Raw genomic sequence first — 22,061 nt, forward strand, 5'->3', positions numbered from 1 at the left:
CGTGTGTCCATTAATCTTATTTCATTGAAAGCTTTGTAAACTGCGACTTTTCAATCTTGTCGTACGACAGGGCCAAATCTATCCGATTTGAGCAGTTTTTTTTACTTTACGGAAACATTGTTCCGCTGGATTTAGATCTTGAGAGTATGCGGGCAAGAATAAGTATTCCATTCCTACTGTTGGAAGCCAGTTACGTAGAACTCTTTCAGACATGTTGTGGTGTGTCGGTGCATTGTCAACAACTAAACATTCTCCTGGCTGAAAAACACTTTCACCGTCGTTTGTATAACTCTGTGGCGCTTCCCCTATAAACTGTAAATATTCAACACTGTCTGACGCCCCTTCAATAATTTTCACGTATTTAACACCTGTTATACCAAGAATTAAGCTAGCTGTGAAATTTGCATGAGGGTCATATCTTTTAATTTCTACGCATGGAGTTCCTTTCCTTGAATGTCTATAAACTGGCTGACCGTCCACGAGCTTTACTCCCATTTCGTCCATAAACTTTATAGTGAATTGGTCTTTACTACTGACATAATTTAAAAACTGTTGAGTATATTGAAGTTTCGTACAGTAAAACTATTCTTCTTGTAATGAGCAATACGCTTAAGTATATGTCATTTTAGGTCATTTGTTATTATTCTTGATACTGTACTTCTAGAGATGCTTTTAATGGCAGAATACTGACGGAGCTGGTCTCTTAAAGTGCTCTGTTCAACGGAAGGTCTTTCTGTTTTCAAAACATTGACGAACTCCATCTCATCAATCCCATATTTCCGTGGACGGCTACCGACACACGGTCTTCTACTCACTGATAAATCTTCGTTATACTTTTTTCAGATATTATGCACAGTTTGTTTATTTATTTTATATTTCTCAGCTACTTTTGGCGCAATTCCTTTAGGTATCGAATTTCCAACATGGGCGCCACTTTCTCTTAGTTCATGTAGTATCAAATCACGCAAGTCATCTCCTAGCGCTTTCACTGTACTATACTGACGTCCCTGACTGTTAATACGTTTCATGACCTTTAATAAAAAAATTACATTAATAAAAAATAGGGAGATGAGGTATGATTGCCAATGGCACAACTATCCACAAAAGTTCAAATAAAGTGGATGTAAGCGATTATAGATAACCGTGCGGTCTTCAACAATGAGAAAAACCCATACCGTATAGTCAGCTATAAAAGGTCCCGACATAAAAAATATGAAACAATTCAATTGAGAAAACTAACGGCCTAGTTTATAACAAAACAATTAACGAAAAACAAATATGACAGACATGAATCAAGGACAATCACTGAATTTAACTTATTATTACCATTTTGAATAGTTTCAAAATGATTCTAAAAAGGATTGAAAAGTATATTGTAGCCCGATCTAACTGCAAAATTGAAATTTCGTCGCACATAAGAAACCTTCTTTTCAAGAATTTTATTTATTGTGCTCACTATTTGTGACTAGCCTTGAGATTTTTCTGGCTTCTGGGGTTAGCAGAGTCAAAATAGTGATTTTGTATTTTATGAAGACAAGTATACATAGATTCAAAACACCCTGCTATATTTTGCAAAATAACAGAATGATGGTCATTATTGTTAGTTTCGATCTTATTAAAATTTACAATTTTTTTTTATCGATTTTTCACATGTATAATTAGTTATCTTTGAAACTTGTCTTTTTTCGGGGAGGTCTATAGTCTTTTTAAATTAGGCAAAATGAATAAATAACTAAATAACTTTTTAATTTTTGTCTATATTAACCATTTGGTTGCAATAGCAACAATGTACCGGAACCTGCAATCAAAATAATAATGACTTAACCATTTTTCTTTTTCGTGAGAAAAACTACACCAATTAAAAGAAAGTGAATACCAAGATATATAATGCATATCTGCCTAAGAATCGGGCAGTAGTGAAAACATGACAAACAAAAACAACCTCAAGTTTACATCAATTTGTGTTCAAATTTATAATGGTCAACGAATATAACATTCGTTTCCTTGTTCTTTTCTGGTATTTCTAGATACAACCTGGTCGAAATGCACTAGAAATCAGTTACAATTAAGGGGATCTGCCTCTGTATTTTGTTTTCTTGTTTCTCACAAATACTAATAACATTAAAATTCTATTTTAGACTTCATGTCCATGTTTCAGCTAGTCATTCCTTGTTGGGATGCTCATATATTGTGAAGATAGTTTTAAAAAAGGGGTAGTGTGTACTGAAAATTAATTTAACCTCATTGAATTTTGTGATTTTAATGAGTTAGGTTATCTGGACGGCGGACCGTGTGTTGTTCGTTTTTTTTGTTTAAACGTTTCAATGTATATAATATTTTCCTATTCTATTAGTCGGATGTTGCGATTTTTGTTGTCAGTTGTACTGTCAGATATTTTTGAAAAGTTTTGTTTAATCTTTTTTCATAAATCATATGAAAGAAATATACTTATAAATATAGTCAGTCTCAGCTTTAAATCCGGAAGATGTACCGCTAATCCCTAAATTTATGTTTTCTGGTTGACCTGTCGAATTAATGCATGGAACATTCCATTTTTAAAGGGTGTGTAATTTTGAAGACAATGATAGAGATATCCAAATATGGTTTTATGAATTTATCACTCCCTCTCCTTGTTTACAGCAAATGAAAAGGTCCAATATTCACCGCATCTTTCAGCCGCCGCATGATATTCACAAGTGCAGTTGAGTTAGAAAACGGGCTTAGAAGATTACGTTATGGCGTTTTCAAAAACCATCCCAAACATTGGTGAGCTTGATCTAAAAATTAGATATGAATATTATGGCAAAGAGCGCTGCTGTGCCATGTCCATTGAATTTATACAACTCACCGCAGGAGGAAAACAAGGTTTAGAGGACGTAATCCGAGAAATTAAGTATTTTAACAGGATGCCAGTTATAAGAGTTGAGTACAGAGATGACGAAGGTGATTTTGTGGATCTGACGCGGACCAATTTTACAAGGTTCTTGCGTGTAATAAGAGCTCTACCTGTATTAAGTGATTTTCCAGTTGTCAACATCCGTGTCTCACAGGGATCCTCACCATTTCTGCAAAAACAGCTTTCTTCTGATGAAACAAAACTTTACCCGACAAAAAGCAGCCGTAAGGAGTTTTCATTTGAAGAGGAGGATAGCGAAACCGCCAATGAAACGACCGCTGATTTTGATCTTTTCGAATATAAATCACCAATTGAGTATTCCTTGGAAACATTAAAGGAAGAAATGATAGAAATCGAGACCCAAGTTGAAAGCGCAGGAGAACATCTCGAACATCTGACTAGCAAGTATGCTAACCGTAATCTCAATAAAGGGAGAGGAAAACAGTGTTCAAACTGTCACTTGCGTCTGGACCATAATATGCTGTACAATTGATAAATGTCTAACTAACATCTGAACAATTTGGAGACCCTTCAAAACACCCCAAAGAACGTTCATTAATGGACAGCGCAACAGAAAACTTGAAAAGGTTAGAGAAATGAGGAACAAGACAAACGAATACGATACTAGATTGAAAGGATTGAACAGTGCCAGGTCCAGCTTTGCACATAAGATTCGTGGTGCCTTGATCAACAGCAAGAAAGACAAGTATCTAATTAAAACTGGAAGCGGTATATTTGTTCTTAAATCTGGTCTTGTTAATCAGGATATTGCAAAATTGGAGAAACATTTTCACGGGAAAGTTCCTGATAATGTGCCTGAAATGTCGAAAACGTTTCAGTCAATCATTCAAAATTTTGATAAAAAAAAACTTTTTATACTGGTGCTTCTTCTATCAAAAATCCCGCGAGAAAAAATTAGAGGAGAACAATGTGTTTCCGGTAAAGTTTCCTGTACCAAGTACATGCACCGTAACATCAGTATATCTTCACCACCATCAAGTGGGATAGAAACTTGGCCAGTTATCTCACCCCCGTTAGTCCAGCAACCTATGGGACCTGTAATACTATATCAAGATGGTTCGACGCAGTCATTTTCTGGTTAGTATATATAACTAATATTTCATTAACTTAAAGTGTACAGCTCAGTTGTATATATATATATATGAGTATTTCCTAAATTGAGGTAAATTACAAATACCGTTTTAGATTCCTAACATCACTGAAGAGACATTAATTGTCGAAATCCGGATATGGTGTACTAATTTTTGCACCTTTTGTTTGTGGTATACCATCTTTTCCGCAAGTTTATTGTTTTCTGTTTGGTATTAAATTAATAGTTAAGATCCATTTTGTTACATCTGGTGATCCGCTTATTTGGCAATCGCCAATGGCAGTCAGCAGGGTTTAAGAACATCCGTTGTTCGACCTGCTAGTCAAATGCGTTTTGTTAAAATAGACTTTTTCACTTTTTAGGTCTTTTGGAAAATGTTGTTTGTGCTCTATTTAGACCCCTCTACCAAGAAATTTGTTTTGCATGCACACGTATAACAATTGCGGTTTTTATCCAACGCAATCATAGGTTTGGACGTTGTTTTCAGTTTAGACTTGTATATATAAGAACAGCTATGCCAATCACCTGGGAGTCCGTCAGAACATTTTATTGTATAACAACTTAAGCTTTCAGTAATTAGAAGTACTCTATATATTTCTTTTGTCTTTTTGTTTTGAGCTATAAACCAATTTAATTGAGCCAACACTTTTTGAATTATAGTGTCTTACAAGATTTTGTGAGGAAGACGTAATTGACCTTAAAATGATCGTATTGAATTTTGATGTGACAAAAAGACAAATCGGCACATATTTTTACTTTATTCACTGACTACTTTTGTTTGGGATTAATTGCAATTATAACATTATAATGAGACTGAAAAATGTTTTTTTTTTGTTAAGATAAACAATCATTTTACCTGGCGTAGCCGTCCGTAAAATGTATTTCGTGTATGTAATGGAAAAAAAAACGTCTGATTTGTACACTTTCTCTTTTTTCTCCGGAATAGGCTATTAAAAGATAATTTATCTACTCTATATGTGGAAAGTTTTGTGCAAAATATAAGAAGTGGCAATTTTTCCCTTTCATTTATAAAAATCATATGGACTTGTCAAGTGTCCACTTAGAATGTCATTTAAGTTACTGTACACATTCATGCATGTTCTGGTTTAATCCATACACGTGTATGAAAAAATGTAAACAGTTTGAATGTAAACTAACAATAACTTAATCCAATTGAGTAAGATTCAATAACAATGACCGGTCCACTCCGGTCCGGCTGTACTTCGACCTCAGTGTGTTTTTTTTTTTTTTTGTTTGTTTTTTTTTTTTGGGGAGGGGGTTCACTTCCTATATGAAGGTATACACAGACATGCCGCTGGAATTGGTCCCATTTTCGATATTTTATTTATATCAATGGGTTACAATATCCCAGATATAAATCTGTTAAATGTGAATGGGTCAGTTATGTTCATCTTTAGATAATAATTTTGTATAAATGCGCTGTTTTATCGTTTTTAATCAAATTAAGATGTCAAAATTTGTATATGTGGTAATCGAGAAATTATATATGAATGGGATATGATTTTTCAATGAAATATATGAATGGGTATTGGTATTCACAAAAATTTAATATATGAATGGGGTGCATTTGAAATCCCAGCTGCCAGTCTGTATCAAAAAAAAAAAATCATGTTGAACTCCTGTCCCCTCAAAGTTTTTGCCTGTAGCAAAAAAATACAAGCTCGTTGACACTATTTTTTATTTTTATTTTCTTAAAGCATATTATAAAACCTGTCTTCACATATTTTATTTCAAAATTTATCTCAGATTTGTTTTTATTTTTTTCATGAATAATTGGGCAATTTTGCACGACATTTAGCTTGAAAAATAGCACGGTGACCCATTGTTAAGTCTCAAAGACTTATTGTTTTTGCTCAGTTTTTATTATTATTATTATTATTCTTCTTTTTCTTCTTCTTCCGCCGCTTTTAAATTTGAACTTGTCCGCACCCGTTCTCCAAAACCGCTTGTCAGATTAACTTAGGGTTTCACAATATGTTAGACTAACATGTCTAGTGGTGCAATCAGGGTTTTGTTTGTGCAATGGGGTTTATAAAGGGGTACTTTGAGGATCAAAAAGAAAAGAGGGTTTTACTATAGAACCCTATAGGATTTTATTCTTTTTAATTTTCAAATGATTATAAATTGAAAACCGTTTGTGATAGACACAATCTTTTTAATTGAAAATGTTCTAAATGATAAAGCCCATTAAATGAAATACAGGGTTAGTCCCCAGGGGTCACCCCCACCCCCTACCATTTAAGAAAGTTCTAATACCTTGTAAGTGGTCAAGATCCCCACCCCTAAACTATATATATTTTGGTTTGTCATGCTCAGATGGTTTGAATGATATACAGGGTTAGTCCCCAGGGGTCATCCCGACCCCCTGCCATTTGAGAAAGTTCTAATATCTTGTAAATGGTCGAGATCCCCACCCCTAAACCATATATATTCTGGTTTGTCATGCCAAGATGATTTGAATGATATACAGGGTAAGTCCCCAGGCATCACTAATGCATATAACTTTACTGGACCAAACCAATTTTCACTGGACTTTGCCCAATGTCAGGCGACCCTGGGAATTACGAATTATGGGAGCTTCGTTTGGGAGACTTCGTAACAGCATCCTGTTACAATTATTTCTTGTTTCTAATATGTTTTTAAAAAATGCATGGTAAAATCTACATTTTGGCAAAGTACAAGAAAATGTTATCTGAGGAAATTTATATTGATGATCCACCAAGTACGATCACAATCATCAATCATGAAGTTTGAACAAAAGTAATATACATTTTAGTGAAGACACACATTCTTATATTTATATTGGAGAGGGACTTTTAGAATTATTTGATAGAAAGAAAAGTTTGGATGAATAAAGTCATGTTTTTTTTTCAGGAGCACAGGGTCCTTTCCTTTGGTCAGGAAATATGCCAACAGGAAATATGATGCCATGCACACCACGACAGACGTCCAAAAGACCATTTGAGATGTAATCTGAGAACAAGCTCGAGTTTATGGACGTTTTTGTATTATGTATTATTAAGTTCTTTGTGATTTAGTAGTGAATTGAAAAATAAACCGCAAGTTTAATTAGAATTGTTCGCTTAAATAAAAGAAGTAGATATCAGGTTTTGAATAAATGTCTTTGATAAGAAGTATTCAGATAATTATTTCGTAGATGCTGTAGTCAAAGCAGACAATTGAATGAGCACTTTCAAGAATTTCAAAATCATGAAAACTTACGATTGTAGTAAGGTTGCCAAAAAAATACAAGAAGATTTCAAACTGATATAAGATAATAGAATATTTATAAGAGTTATTCTTTAGAAATGTTTATTGAATTATTGTTGTTTAATTTGCTACTCTTTATGTGGTAAAAATTGTCATTTTCTTCCGAATACTGGATCGATGAGGCACCGACCATTCATCTTTTAAGATGGTTTTAAATTTGAAAATTGAATGTCTTTAAATATTTTTCTTCCAGTTTGTTTCCATTACAAATAAGAAAATTTTAAAAACCTAGTTAAACAAAATTTATGCCCTTAAGATTTTGAAAAAAAAAATTGTTTATTTTTAAGATAGTCGAAAACAAAATTTTCTGTCCCATGATAAAGTCGTGGCCCAGCAAAAGATTAATGATCGTCTGCCTTATAGTAACATACATGTAGCAGCAGGTAGCAAAAGTTGACGACAATATCTATAACTTGAATATGGCTTATATATTATTTACCTGAAATAAATATATTTATAGCATTCCCTAGATCCGCAGGTTGCCTTGGGCTGTATTCTGCTCTTTGGTCGGGTTGTTGTCTCTTTGACACATTCCCCGTTTCAATTCTCAATTTTATTATAGATATAACTGCATATAAAAATAAGAATATGTGGTGTGATAGACAATCATACAAATCCCTTCCAGGGACCAACAGACGTTAGCAACTATAGGTCACCGTACGACCTTCAACAATAATCAAAACACACCCTGTATAGCATGAAAGCTTCAAATGGCCTTGGCATGACAAACACGAAAGTTGAATGGATGCAGAACAAAGCGAGAGAAAAAACACGAATACCGCATGGAAACTGATAAATGGTCCGCAATATTACTTTGGTCAACTCACTAAGTTGAAATTGAAGACCTGGCGAATTTAAGTCCTTATCTATGGATGAGATGTATGTTTAAAAAAAAAGAAAATCAAGGTTTGTTCGGGCATTTTTATAATGCAAGTCTTGGTTTTAAATTATTTGCGAGTAAGCTTAAGGAGTCAATAACAAATAATCACTCCCAGAAAGACGGGCAAATCAATTGATAAAAGAAAAAATGAATATACGAACTACAGTGCACAGTATATTATATACATATTTTATTTGCGATCATAAAATGTTCGAAGTCGTCCATTACTATGTAAATTAGGTCGATTTAAAAAAAATTAAGTTGAATACGTTTCTGTTGCCAAGGGTTTTTCACAAGTATAGTAGTTAGCAGAAAAGTTCAAGTTTCCTATATACACCAAACTATACATTTTACCTCTAGTAAAGACAAGTTGTAAGCAACTATCACAGGGGGAGGGGGGAGGGGGGGGGGGGGGGGGGGGTTATACATATACTAATTCCTCGTCCGTTCTATATCTATTAGTAAAATATTAAAGCACATTCACACTGTAACCATTGTTGAAGAATATATGATTCTAAATGACCCAGTTGAACGAAAGAAATTTGAAATAAAAATCTTTTATAAAATATTTTGTTGCAAACTAGATGTTTAACAAGCCACAATCAATTATATACAAGTATATAATATTCTCCCCTTTCTTGTAAGATCATAAAGAAAACAACACCATTTGCTAAATGAAAAACCAATCAACTTAAAATATAGATCTCTGTTCATATACAAGAGTAAGCGAATTACGACAGATCTTCATTTTAACTAGACTGAGGAAAAACTTATTTAGGGCATGACACATTGTGTTAATACCAATAATGTCTTCTAAATATCTATTTGAGGTTTTGTTGTTTGCTTGCTGTCTCATTTGTGTATACCCCCTGCATCTCCTTTTATTCATAACTGTTCCGTATTGAAGATAGGCCTGTTCTTATAGACAAACCCTAAACTTCACTTCCCAAAAAACATAGTAAAGTGAGTTTATGATTTAGTAACTTTTGACAAACACGTACAATTAAACAAATGCATCAGTGTTTCAAGGGGTTAATTAGATGACTTAAATTTTATCTCTTTCGTCCAAATTAGGGGAAGGCCTTAAAAATTAAAAAAATGGAGATCTCAGAGTAGATGTATATAATGCCAGTGTTTGCTTTATTTGCTGTAGAATTTTTTTTCTTTGCTATTCAATGATTAAAATTTATTTATTAATTCCATTCTTACATCCCAACTTTGTCTAAATTACAGTGTCCATTCCATCATAACCGAAAAGAACTCACATTAAGTTTGCAAAATGTAACCCCACGTTGAGGCTATGACAAAAAAATCCTAGATTCTCATCCCCATCTGATGTTTGGCTATTTTTTTTTTCTTTTTGCTAAAAGTTTTCACCCCAAAAAAATGATGAAAAATAAAGTTGAAATCCGAAAAAAAAATTAATTTGTAGGGCATGATTCTTTGAAATATTTAGATCGTTAAATAGTTTTTGAAGCATCTCCTGTCACATAAATATTCCTATTGTCATGCTCTTTTGAGACGGAGTATAAAGGTGTATGCTTTAGGTGAATGCATGTATTTCAATAAATTCTGAGTATGATTTTTTTAGTAGACTGTTTTTATTTTTTCTCGCCTTGGTGAACGGGACGTTTGCTCCGGCCTAATTTTCTTTCCCACTGACGACCTGCGGCCTGAAAATGTTCTTCCTGCTGTCGACTGACAAGCCGGATGAAATCTCAAGTAATAGCAAAGTAAGAATAATTGAACTTTATTGAAAATAATAATACCCCAATGGGGTTGATGGCATACGTGAAAACACATTACATAATACATCACAAAAATGATAAAAAAAAAAAAAGAATTATCATGCGGCCAATTTATTTATTCACGGCATATTGTTTAGTTGCTTAAGTAATGATTTTGAGATGATGTTCCATTTATGAAGAGATATTGTAGACTTCGGCACTATTTATAAAGTAGTATTCAAGACTTCGACACTATACTTCCGAGTTTTTACAACAAAAGAGTAAATATGTTTTTTTTATATTGCTTCCATAATAAAACCTTCTTTAAGTTAAAGATATTTCAGCAAATATCAAATATATTATAGGAAATCAAACTTTGATAGTTTAGTTTAAACAGTATTTTATTCAAATAAATTGAATTAGATTGGGCAACAGGCATAGCCTATGTAAGCCCTCTCCATAAAACAAGGTACAATATATTACATTCAAACAAAGCAACACATACACAAACATAATGGCAACACAGAATTAATTTTCCAAAAACACCTCATAGCTGACTGGAATGAAGCTTCAAATAGTTAACTCAGATAAAAAGTATAAATATTCTAAGAATGCTTCAAATACATGTAGTTAACTCAGAAAAAAAAAGAAAAAGAAATATTAATATTCTAGGTAATAAACTCCAACATTGATTTAGAGGCCTTACATTAAATTAAACAGTCTCCAGTCAGCTGTTCAATATTATAATTTTAATAACTCATTTTTCAAAACAACATGTTTGATATCATATACTTATTTTTACTTAGGCCAAATTATCGCACCTGAAGAATAACGACAGTGAGTAATAACCATATTGATACATTAAAGAATCATAATATTATAAGAAAAAAATTTAGAATGTTAATAAGAAAAAATAAAAAAAAAATAAGAAAAAAATAGATTTAAGAAACTAGATATACAAAAGATGGTTTGAATGATATAGAAAAATAGAGGTGCATTTATTAGTTTTTTAGTTTTTATCATATCAATTACAATATATTGTCGTTTATTTTTTAATTTTTGTTTCAATTTTAATTATTTTTCAGCCGGTTGGGGTCTAAGAACTTAAATATAAAATAAAATACAGACATACAAAGTAAAAGTTTATTTAGTTTTGGACTATAAAGTATATTTCATTATAAAAATCTCTCTGAATTTTTTATGTATTCATGAACAGCCTTAACTATCTGAATATTGTCTTCAATACTCATAGATTGATCACCAAATAGTAATAACTTTAAATCAATATCAACTTCATAAGTAGACAGTTTATCAAGGAGTATGATCCTGTTTAAAGTGTATGATGGGCAATTAAAAAAATAATGTTGATTGTCTTCACATTGATATAAACATTTAGGACAGGGAGGTTTTTCAATAAAAAAATCATGAAACAAGTGCGAATTTAAATTACTTGCTTCATTTCGCAATTGACAATGAATAATATTAAATTTTCTTATACCAGAACAAAAATATTTAGGACGAATCTCTGGTTTATATATTTTATCAAGTACAGATTTGAACTGGTTAATCGACAAAGCATGTTTTACATTAGTATCTAATTCATTCCAGGGTTTAACAACAGACGGGATGAAACTTCTATAATGTGAAACTGTTCTGCACCTTGGGATGGTATAATTCTGAGAATCTCTCCTAAGATTGTAATCATTTTGTGTGGGAAGACAAGGTTCTAATAAATCTATCATATAACTTGGAGAGAATCCATTTTTTATTTTATAAAATGTAGTCAGTTTGTGCTTCTACCTTCTGTCTGATAATTTTTCAATACCTAATTCTGTGTATAATTTTTTAAGAGAAGTTGTACGTCGGAGACCAGTAATAATACGAGCAGCTTCAATTTGAACACTTTCCAATAAGTTAGCTTCTTGTAAAGTACAATTATCCCATATAATGTTTGCATATTCTAGAATAGGGCGAATAAATGCTGTATAAATTGTAATAAGTCCATTTCGATCCAAACTATATTTTACTTGTCTTAATAAATGTACTAGTAATCTAGAACATGCTTTTTTATAAATTGCATTTATATGTAATTTCCAACTAGCCTTACTCTCAAAGTTAAGATTTATGTCTTTTCTAGAAAATAAAAGGGTTTCGGTTTTGGAGGGATTAAATGTAACAGCCCAGTTTTCAACCCATGTTTTTATTTTCCAAAGATCATCAGTCAATGGCCTAGAAACAGTATCATAGTCATCAATAATGGCATATAAAGAGGTGTCATCTGCAAATAATCTAATTTGATTACTCATATTTTCCACAATGTCGTTTATATAAGTTAAAAAAGGAAGAGACCCAGTACCGAGCCTTGGGGTACCCCTGCACTGATAACTTTTTGAGATGAATAAAACCCACCCAAAACAACTTTCTGGCATCTGTCACCTAGGTAGTCTCCAATCCAATCAATTAAATTACTATGAATACCTAAAACGTTCAATTTATATAGTAACCAATCATGCCAAACTTTGTCGAAAGCTTTAGAAATATCACAATAAATAAAGCGTATATCTTTTCCTTGATCAAGGTTGGAAATAACAGTATTATATATTTCTGCTAGTTGATTGACTGTACTATCACCTGGTTGAAAACCAGATTGAAATTTACATAATAAATTGTGATCTTTCATGTAATTAAACAAATGTTTGAACAAAATTTTCTCCATAATTTTTGATATGATACTTGTAAGTGAAATAGGTCGGTAATTAACAGGATCATGACAGCTTCCATTTCCCTTAAAAACAGGAGTGACATGGGAAATTTTCCAGGCACATGGAACCTTTTTGAGTTTCAGTGAAAAATTGAATAACAAAGTAGGTGGTTTGACAATACCAGATTTAATTTCTTTCAAAATTCTAGGTAAAACACCATCAGGACTAGAAGGTTTATTACAATTTAGGTTTTTTGATCGAGAACTTCTTCTTCTCTTATAATTATTTCCTCCATTTTAAATGGTGGGTCTGGTACATTATTTGGAAGTTCAGGCTCAATATCAATTTTAGAAATATTTGAAAAATGAGTGTTTAAGAGTTCAGCTTTATTTACTGGATGTAAAAATATTTGACCTTCAGATTTAAGAAAAGGTGTAGGTTCACGAGACTTTGATAGTTAAGAAATAGATTTTACAATCCTCCACCACTTCCCTGGTGTTATATTTTTGTCAGTAATTTCCTTTGTAAGTTTTTGTTTATATTGCTCTTTAGATTTTCTAACCAAATCAATCACCTCATTACGTAATTCTCTAAATTTTTGCATATAGATACAATTATTAGTACTTTTTGCTTTGTAATGAATTCTATTTCTTTGTCTCATTTTCCTACGTATAGTGGAATTCTTTGAAAGTATGGAAAAAGAACTATTGCAATCAATAACACTTTACACTATGAAAATCGATAAAACTAGAACCGTTTTAAGCCGTTAGCTGTACAACACTTACGGTATTTTTAAGTACCTGCAAGCTAGTTTATGTGTTGACGTCATATGCGTTAACGGTACATTTTGAAAGTAAAACAACAATGTTTTTGAAATGTCAACTATGTAAACTTAGTGTTTACAAAGTCAAATAAAGGCATACTCGGTGAGGAATTTGTATTCAAAATATGCAGAAAATATGCTTTTACCTAAAAAAAAAATAGGGTTTTCAATGTATGAAAATGATAATTATTTGAGACTAAGAGGGTTAATTAAGCACGCGACGTTGCACTGATACACGACGTCATTACCTAATACTTTCGTGTATCAGGTCATGTCCATGATATTAAAAATATTGGACAGTAGGATTGAAGTGAAAATGTACAAATTGCCGATAACTAAAAGTATGCAGACTCCACATATGCCTTATATTACTGTATTGTATATTAAGAAATGAAGACTGTATAGTCATGTTTAAACAATGACTTTAGCATTAGTTCTATTTGTTTTCGTTTGCCATTAACCCTTAGGGTGTACGTGCATATTTCTGAAAAAATAAATAAAAAAATTGTTTGAATTATTCATTTTTTTTAAGGTCTTGCAAGCAAAACGTTTGAGATCTATTGGCAATGTTTAGGTCTTATATGTTATATATCATCCCTAAGTGTAGTGGAATATTGGTACTGCTCCCATTCTTTGTTGGAAAATGCATGTACCAAGTTAGAAATATGGCAGTTGTTTTTCACTTGTCACAATGGCGGGACAAACACGCATCTACACCTGGATTTAATTACAATGTAAAACAATGATTCATTGTGCAAGGAAACGTTTCAGTTCTTGGATCTGAGTGAGAAAAAAAATAAACAAGAAACACAGCTATACATGTACGTGAACATATTTTAAACATTTTAGCAAAATCTAAGAATTAACAGAACGACCGTATTAATTTTATATCAAATTTGACTAATACCGCATTTAACTACAAAGTACATATATGATACACCAAGTATTTATGTCTTTAGATACCAACTAAGTGTCAAGATATGTCTTTAAAGCATTCTTGTCAGTATAGTATTTTGGTATTATTTTCGGTTCTCTAAATTAATAACTTGGAAGACTTAATTAACCAACAGATTATCAATTCTTTTGTTTTTTAATGTATGTTTAACACTGATTGGATTTTTTATTCTTTAGATAATGACAATAGATAACACTTATATAGTGAGGTTGTAGTATCATACAGTATATTAATACAAAAATTTAACAAAGCACAGATAATCTTTATAGTGTATCATTCAATTGTTCTGAAAAAATCGATCTAACGTACACGATCATTTGTGGTTCGGAGCCACGTAATGAATAATGCACCATAAACATATTGCTTAATATATGGTATGTTGTGCTTACCATACTTGTATCGTAGTATGCCTTCGTTTATTGAGAAGTCCATTGTTGACGCCACATTATGATTTTTTCTTTTTAACACATTCAGAAACCAGTTAAATCTTTTTTGACACATATAATTACCCATAAATTTAAATATAATACTCCGAATACAAATATTTTTATAATTCAACATATTATTGAAAGGTTTTAATTTTATGTCTCCATAGTGTATATAAAATCAACCATACAGAAAAAAAATTAACTGAAATTCAACGGCTTAAGCATTTGGGTCAATATGCTTAATGCGCCTCAAATTGATGAACTAAAAAAATAGTGCGTAAACAAAAAATCTCTGTGTAGTGATATTAGACATGTTTCAATTTTTAACAAGTGACTGAGCTTAACCATTTGTGCTGATTGGAAAAGCAGAGGAACATATAATAAAGGTGTACAAACTATGGAGTTATTATATATATGCAAAGAGCTAAATTGTCATAGAAATAACACCCAACATCATGACCGCGGTTACAAAGCAACTTGACGAAATCAAATTTATTTTGAACCAGTAATCCACAGCTTTTGGTGTCAGACCACCAATTCACCCACTCCAATTTAGAACGAATGTAAAAGTAGCCCTTCCCTGACAAAAAAATAGTGCTTTTCATGTCATTGTTTACTTAAACTAACCAACAAATTTGCAGAAATGAAACTTTTATTGAATGAGTAATGTATGTAGACCATTTCGAGCCAAAATTTACTTGTCCATTAGTTTGCATTAAAAAATGAGGATTACTGCGCTCCATAGTATACTTATTTAAGATTTCCAGAAAACCAGGGGTTATTTTAGCAGTGCTTTCTTCCGAACGTTAGTATTTCCTTACAAGACTTTAAACATAGGTTGAAAATTGGCATGCAGAAAGATGATATATGTACAATTCAGGATATACCTGGTTTCTATGAAGTTAAACTTAAGGTAAAATATTTAGAAAGCTGTGAAATTTGCAAAATTTGGTTGAATAGATAGGGATTTTGAATTGGAGGTCTGACACCTTTTACAATAAAGTACATTACATTTTTATGTTGAAGTAACTGTGTTCTAAAACTATAACAGTTTCATTATATAAATTACATAGTTTCAACTACAATTGTACGCCAGTCTTTATCATAAAGGACAGTTGATTGGATAAAAGGGATGGATTACCACGCCTACATCAAACTTAGGTCCTATAAACTGACTTCAGATAGTTGTCAATATGGGACAAAAAAAATATTGGAAACGGATATATTTAGAGATTTATTTGGGAACTAGTACTCGATTTTGGAAAATAAAGATTACATAGTCATTAATGATATCTCTAATTGTTTCCGTAATAAAACTGTTTGGTACTGTTGAACATGAAATTGCAGATTAATTGTGGGACGTCGTTCAGAATCGCAAATATCTAACAAATTCAAATTATCATACAGAATGATTTTTTTCTCTCACATTTATAAAAATAAGGAGATGAGGTATGATTGCCAATGAGACAACTACCCACTAAGTTCAAATAAAGTGGTTGTAAGCAATTATAGGCAACCGTATGGCCTTTAACAATGAGAAAAATCCATACCGTATAGTCGGCTATAAAAGGGTCCGACATAAAAATATGAAACAATTCAACAGTGAAAACTAACGGACTAATTTATAACTAAACAATTAACGAAAAACAAATATGACAGACATAAACCACGACAACTACTGAACTACAGGCTCCTGATTTGGGACAGGCACATAAGAAATGTGGCGGAGTTAAACATGTTTGTGAGCGCTTACCCCTCCCCTTACCTGGGACAGTGGTGTAACAGCACAACATAAGAACAAACAATAAAAACAGTTGAAAAGGTTTAACTCCTCAGATCAATACAAAGCATAAAAACATCAAACATAAACACAGACCGGACGTGGCAGGGTATTTATCCATCCCTTATCCCTAACAACATAAAAGGACACTAAGTACAGATCTGAGAGTACTCGCAGTTACTGACAGCTAGTTCAAATAGATATAGAAAGATGTGGTATGAGTGCCAATGAGACAACATCCAAGTTACAATTTATAAAAGTAAACCATTATAGGTCAAGGTACGGCCTTCAACACGGAGCATTGGCTGACACCGAACAGCAAGCTATAAAGGGCCCCAAAAAACTACTAGTGTAAAACCATTCAAACGGAAAAACCAACGGTCTAATCTATATAAAAACGAGAAACGAGAAACACGTATGAACTACATAAACAGACGACAACTACTGAAATCAGATTCCTGACTTAGGACAGGTGCAAACATTTGCAGCGGGATTAAACGTTTTAATGGTACCAAACATTCTCCCTTTTCTGAAACAATAGTATAACATCACAACATAGAAAAACACACTATAAAATATCAATTGGAAGGCTTAACTCAATCAAAAAACGTAAATTAACACACAATGAACGAATAAATTTGACCTGTGACACTTGAATGCAAATACACAGATAATAAAAAAATACAAGGCATAAATAATTAAAGCCAATATCAACTAATGAAAAAAAATCATCTATCTAAGACTAAAATATCAAGCAGTACATAAACAGTCGGAGAAAAACATGACCTTGTTCAATGTCAAAATAAAGGATCGACAGATTGTAGAACTGTTAACGTGCATATTTGTATAACAAAACTATTAGTATGATTTTAATTTACTGATAACAAAATCAATATTTATACCAATAAAAACAATATTCAAAGATTTAATTACAGTGTTGAATTGATAACCTTTGAGAATAAGTTTATTTAAAAGATTGATAAGTTTACCCGGATCGTATACACATTTCCGGGCTCGGTGAACAACATCACCGTAATATTAAGGATGTGCTATTCCGTCTGAAATAAGTTTTTTACTGGTACAGCCAAACTTGCAAACCAAATCGTTGTGGAAGAATTTAGTAAAGGTTTTAAGTAATTTGTGGTAACGAAATCCCTGACTTAATAATTTACCACTAATACATAGATTACTATCATTGAAATCCAAAACGTCACCACAGACACGGGCATAACGAACGAGTTGGGATATATAAACACCGTAAGATGGTGCCAGAGGAACATCACCGTCCAAAAAAAAGGAAAATTAACAATAGGGATCGATAAATCATCCCTTTTGTCGTAAATTTTTGGTGTAGAGTTTCTGGTGTAAAACTGAAATATCTAAATCTAGGAAAGGACACGTGTTGCTGTTTATATTTAATTTATTTAAAGTAAGTTCCTTTGGGTAAATTTCGGGCAGTATATTTAGAGAATTCTTGATTATTTAACGACAAAATATCATCAAGATAACAATAAGTGTTGTTGAATTTATCAATTAAATGGAATTTAGACGGGTCTTTACTGAGTTTGGTCATAAACTGTAAAGGAACAAGTCTGCTATTAAAGGGGCACAATTGGTGCCCATAGGAATACCTATGGGCACAATTGGTGCCCATAGGAATACCTACAATCTGTCGATACACTCTGTTGCTGAAACGGACATAAATGTTGTCAAGGAGAAAATTTATGGCTGTAATCATCTCATCACACCTCCAGTAAGTATATCTAGCATATTTACTTTTCTAGTTTGAGAAAAATGCATTATATGAGTTGCAGCAAATAAATTTGAAATTAGATTTATCGAACGATTTTTTAATTGAATAGGAAAACTTTTGTCTGATAAGATTGTGTGGAATCGTAGTGTAAAGAGTGGAAAAGTCAAAACTGTCAACCGAATCAAAAGGATCATCAAAAGCACGTAATTTATCTGAAACATCCAAAGAATTTTTTACACTCCAAAAATGGGTAGTTCCACTATTTTCATATGTTTTATTACAAAAATTAATGATCAGTTCTTTGATAGTAGTTAAGGAACTCGTTAAAAGCACTGAAATTCTAGTAGTAGAACACTTACTAGCGGCCGAGATGAAACGATATTTTACGGTTTTTTGTGTAGTTTAGGTAACTAATGCATAGCGGGGACCTTCAAATGTTTAGAAGAGGCCTTAAGCTGAGCTGTGGTTGTGACATGATTATTTACTATATGTCTCTCTGTGGAGCGTACGGCCTTGAATGTAGTTGTAGTTGAATGTATAATTTCATTCTAAAGGATTTCCGTGAAGTCTTTACGTCATACCACCACCACATTGTTGGCTGCCTTGTCGGCCGGTACGAACACAAAATGCTTTGCGAGTACTTGAATTTTGTTTTAAATCCTAGAAATGGGCATATTACTTATTCCTTTATTTTTATTTCTAAATTATTTTCGAAATGTGATATGCGAATATCAACAATATTGAGACATTTATTCAAATAGGAATCAAGTGACTATTTGTCAGATTACTCCCGTTTACACCATTTTTTACAATAGGATAAAAGAGCATCTTTGATAACCTGACCTGTTGAAGAGAGAAGGGGGAGGGGTGTCATGCCGAATTTCCCGAAAAAACAGAGGCTAAATACCGAAATTCAGAAAAATAATGCATTTTTTTCCATTGATTCCAGAGTCCCTTTAAATGTAAATCCCGAAAAGATTTGTTTTAGAGTTTAGTTTATTTAAATTTTCAGTATTTAAAATCAAACAATTATATTTTACACAAATTTGTCTTCAGACTTTGGATTTTGATAGAAAATAGCCAATGAAATGCATAAATATCTTATGTCACGGGTCACGCAAGGCCTGTCCTTCTTAATAGGGATTTTAGGCGGCACATCAAAGATTAGTTTTTAACCGGACATTTACCCATTGTACATTAGAATGTACCACAGAACTTAAATTCGCTTGAATACATTGACCTCTTATCTTGTCAACATTGAACCTCGTCAGGCAGCTGGCTTAAATCAACAGAAGAGACTTTGATAAAATTTGAAATATCAATAACTCTTAACGTTCACGGGAACGAAGATTTTGCAAGTACATTGTACGCAGTAGTGATTAGATCATCAATGAAGTAATTCAAAAAATTAGACGTCAAGGTCGAAACTAGCTTTAGCTCATAATGAAGAAAATGTGAACCGTCTTGAAAGAAAGAATGTATCTTCATGTGTCCGAAGGTTTGTTTGTGGACGGATGTTGGTTGATAAAGTCGCATCGACTTTAAGCAATGTAGGGTCTACAGAGAAATAAAATTGAGAATGGAAATGGGGAATGTGTCAAAGATACAACAACCCAACCATAGAGCAGACAACAGCCGAAGGCCACCAATTGGTCGTCAATGCAGCGAGAAACTCCTGCACCCGGAGGCGTCTTTCAGCTAATGACGATTTAATGGTTCGAGGTATGTATTATTTTGAATAACAATATTATCTATGTAGAATAATTGCAGTCATTTCAACTGGATTCAAACTCAATTACGTATATTGTATTGCTTTATATTTTTTTTTCACCTCCCCCCCCCAAAAAAAAAATTAGTTATTCTTCTTCAAAAAATTTAGAATTAATAAACATATTTTAAAAACGTGGCAAACTATATACTTTGTAGTGCTGTGTTGTTTTTTTTTTTTCTTTTTTTTTTGGGGGAGGGGGTTAAATTTCATGCCGGCAACTTGCAACACATTCTACATATCAACGATTTATTCCCGGGGTCATCATGTTTTAACGGTTTGGTAGAGCTCTGAAAGAAAAGAAATAATGAATGTCAATATAACGAGTGCAGAAAACCTCCACCAAAAATTTGATAAAATATGCAAATTACAATATTTGGTGCCTTTCGATATTCAAAACATTTCGCATTATTTTAGCACTTTCATTGTGTAAGAGATAAATTTAATAATACATTTTGTAAAACATTAAAATCTATTTTTTAGGGTGAAAAAGATATCGTTTTTCCTTTATTGTACAAACCGCCACTGGACGGGAGAGATTGACCTGTTAGTTACTGCTGGAAAAGAGTCAACGTTTATGAATCGACATGTCCAACACTTGGAAGAGTAATTTTGATTTTAATTTTAATCTTTTGTGAACAATGATAGTTCGCTGTTGTCCGATAATTCAACCTTACAGTGATTTACCGTTCACTTGCTTGCCATGCAACTATTGTCAGCAAAATTAATGCACAAAGAGGAACCATATTCTGTATTTTGGAACAGAAAAGGAGCTTAAAATATTTCATGAAAAAGTGATAATTGTTAAAGTCCGTGAAATACATGTGTACATCAAATTAATTGTGTTATAGAAATAGGAAATTGTGCATATCAAATAGTGATGTTATCAGAACTTTTCATTGTTTAAAGACACAATTTTCTTATGGTCTGAAATCGGAAAGCGGCATCGGCGGTAACTTGAAATATTGATTTAAATTTTGTTATTTTCTTTAAGAGCAATTTAAATGTATATTTATTATGATATCAACAATAAATTTATGTAGCAAATACACAAATGAAAGAATTAAGCTAGTGTAAAAATTCTGTTTAAAAAGTTGTTTTATATTGTAAATTGTTTACCATGAAATTAATAGTTTTGGAAAGGCGGCATCTTCAAAAGTCATCTTTTGTTTTTGTTCTCAAAAGTTAACTTTAATTCCTTCATTTGGGCACCCACTAACATGTTTAACCCCGCCTCATTATTTATGTGGCTGTCCCAAGTCAGGAGATTGTTATTCATTGTTGTCGATTGTTGCAATGTATCATATTTGTTACTGTTGATTCATTTATTTTTGTGGGTATCAATATTCATGGATTGAGGAAATCTTGCATTTTCATGGATATTCAATTTCGTGCTTTTGCCAAAGTCTACATTCAACTAAATTGAACATTTATTTTTTGTTGAACATTGAAATTCGTGAATCACCTGTACCCACGAAATCCACGCAAATTGGTATCCCACGAATAATACTGAATCCACAGTATTCATTTGTTGTTTTGTACATAATTCAGGCTTTTGTTTTCTCGTTTGGAATGCTTTACATTATGTTTTGTCTAGGCCTTTCATGGCTTGCTATGTGGTATGGGATTTGCTTATTGGTGAAGAATGTACGTTGACCTATATAGTTGCTCTAACATTTACGTCATTTGGTCAGTGGTGGAAAGTTGTCTCATTGGCAATCATACCACATCTCCTTGTTTTATATTGTACTTATACCAAATCATAAAATGATTGTTTAAAATTCCATAAGCTTTCTTAAAAAACATTTAACCTGTATACAGCAAACAGTTAAATAAAATGCTTGGACCATGTGCAGCAGGTAATTATTTGAAATCGAATCCCCTCCCTCCAGGGATTGTAAAAAGCAATCTTGCAATACGCTTGATTCCAATCGTTATCTCTCCGTC

General features: G+C 32.5%; 1 protein-coding gene and 1 pseudogene across 1 annotated transcript in view; one reads left to right on the forward strand and one right to left on the reverse strand.

The window, feature by feature from the left end:
* LOC127725286 (beta-1,3-galactosyltransferase brn-like) overlaps positions 1 to 14,938 on the reverse strand; it is a 49,560-nt gene extending 34,622 nt beyond the window's left edge. The window contains exon 1 of the mRNA XM_052232197.1: positions 14,775 to 14,938. The gene's annotated coding sequence lies outside the window, so the exon portion shown is untranslated. The remainder of the gene's footprint in view (positions 1 to 14,774) is intronic.
* Positions 3,213 to 3,999, forward strand: LOC127738215 (uncharacterized; annotated as a pseudogene).
* Positions 14,939 to 22,061: the final 7,123 nt, after the last annotated feature.

This window comes from Mytilus californianus, unplaced genomic scaffold (assembly GCF_021869535.1).
Source record: "Mytilus californianus isolate M0D057914Y unplaced genomic scaffold, xbMytCali1.0.p SCAF_1, whole genome shotgun sequence".
NCBI classification, from domain to species: Eukaryota; Metazoa; Mollusca; class Bivalvia; order Mytilida; family Mytilidae; genus Mytilus; species Mytilus californianus.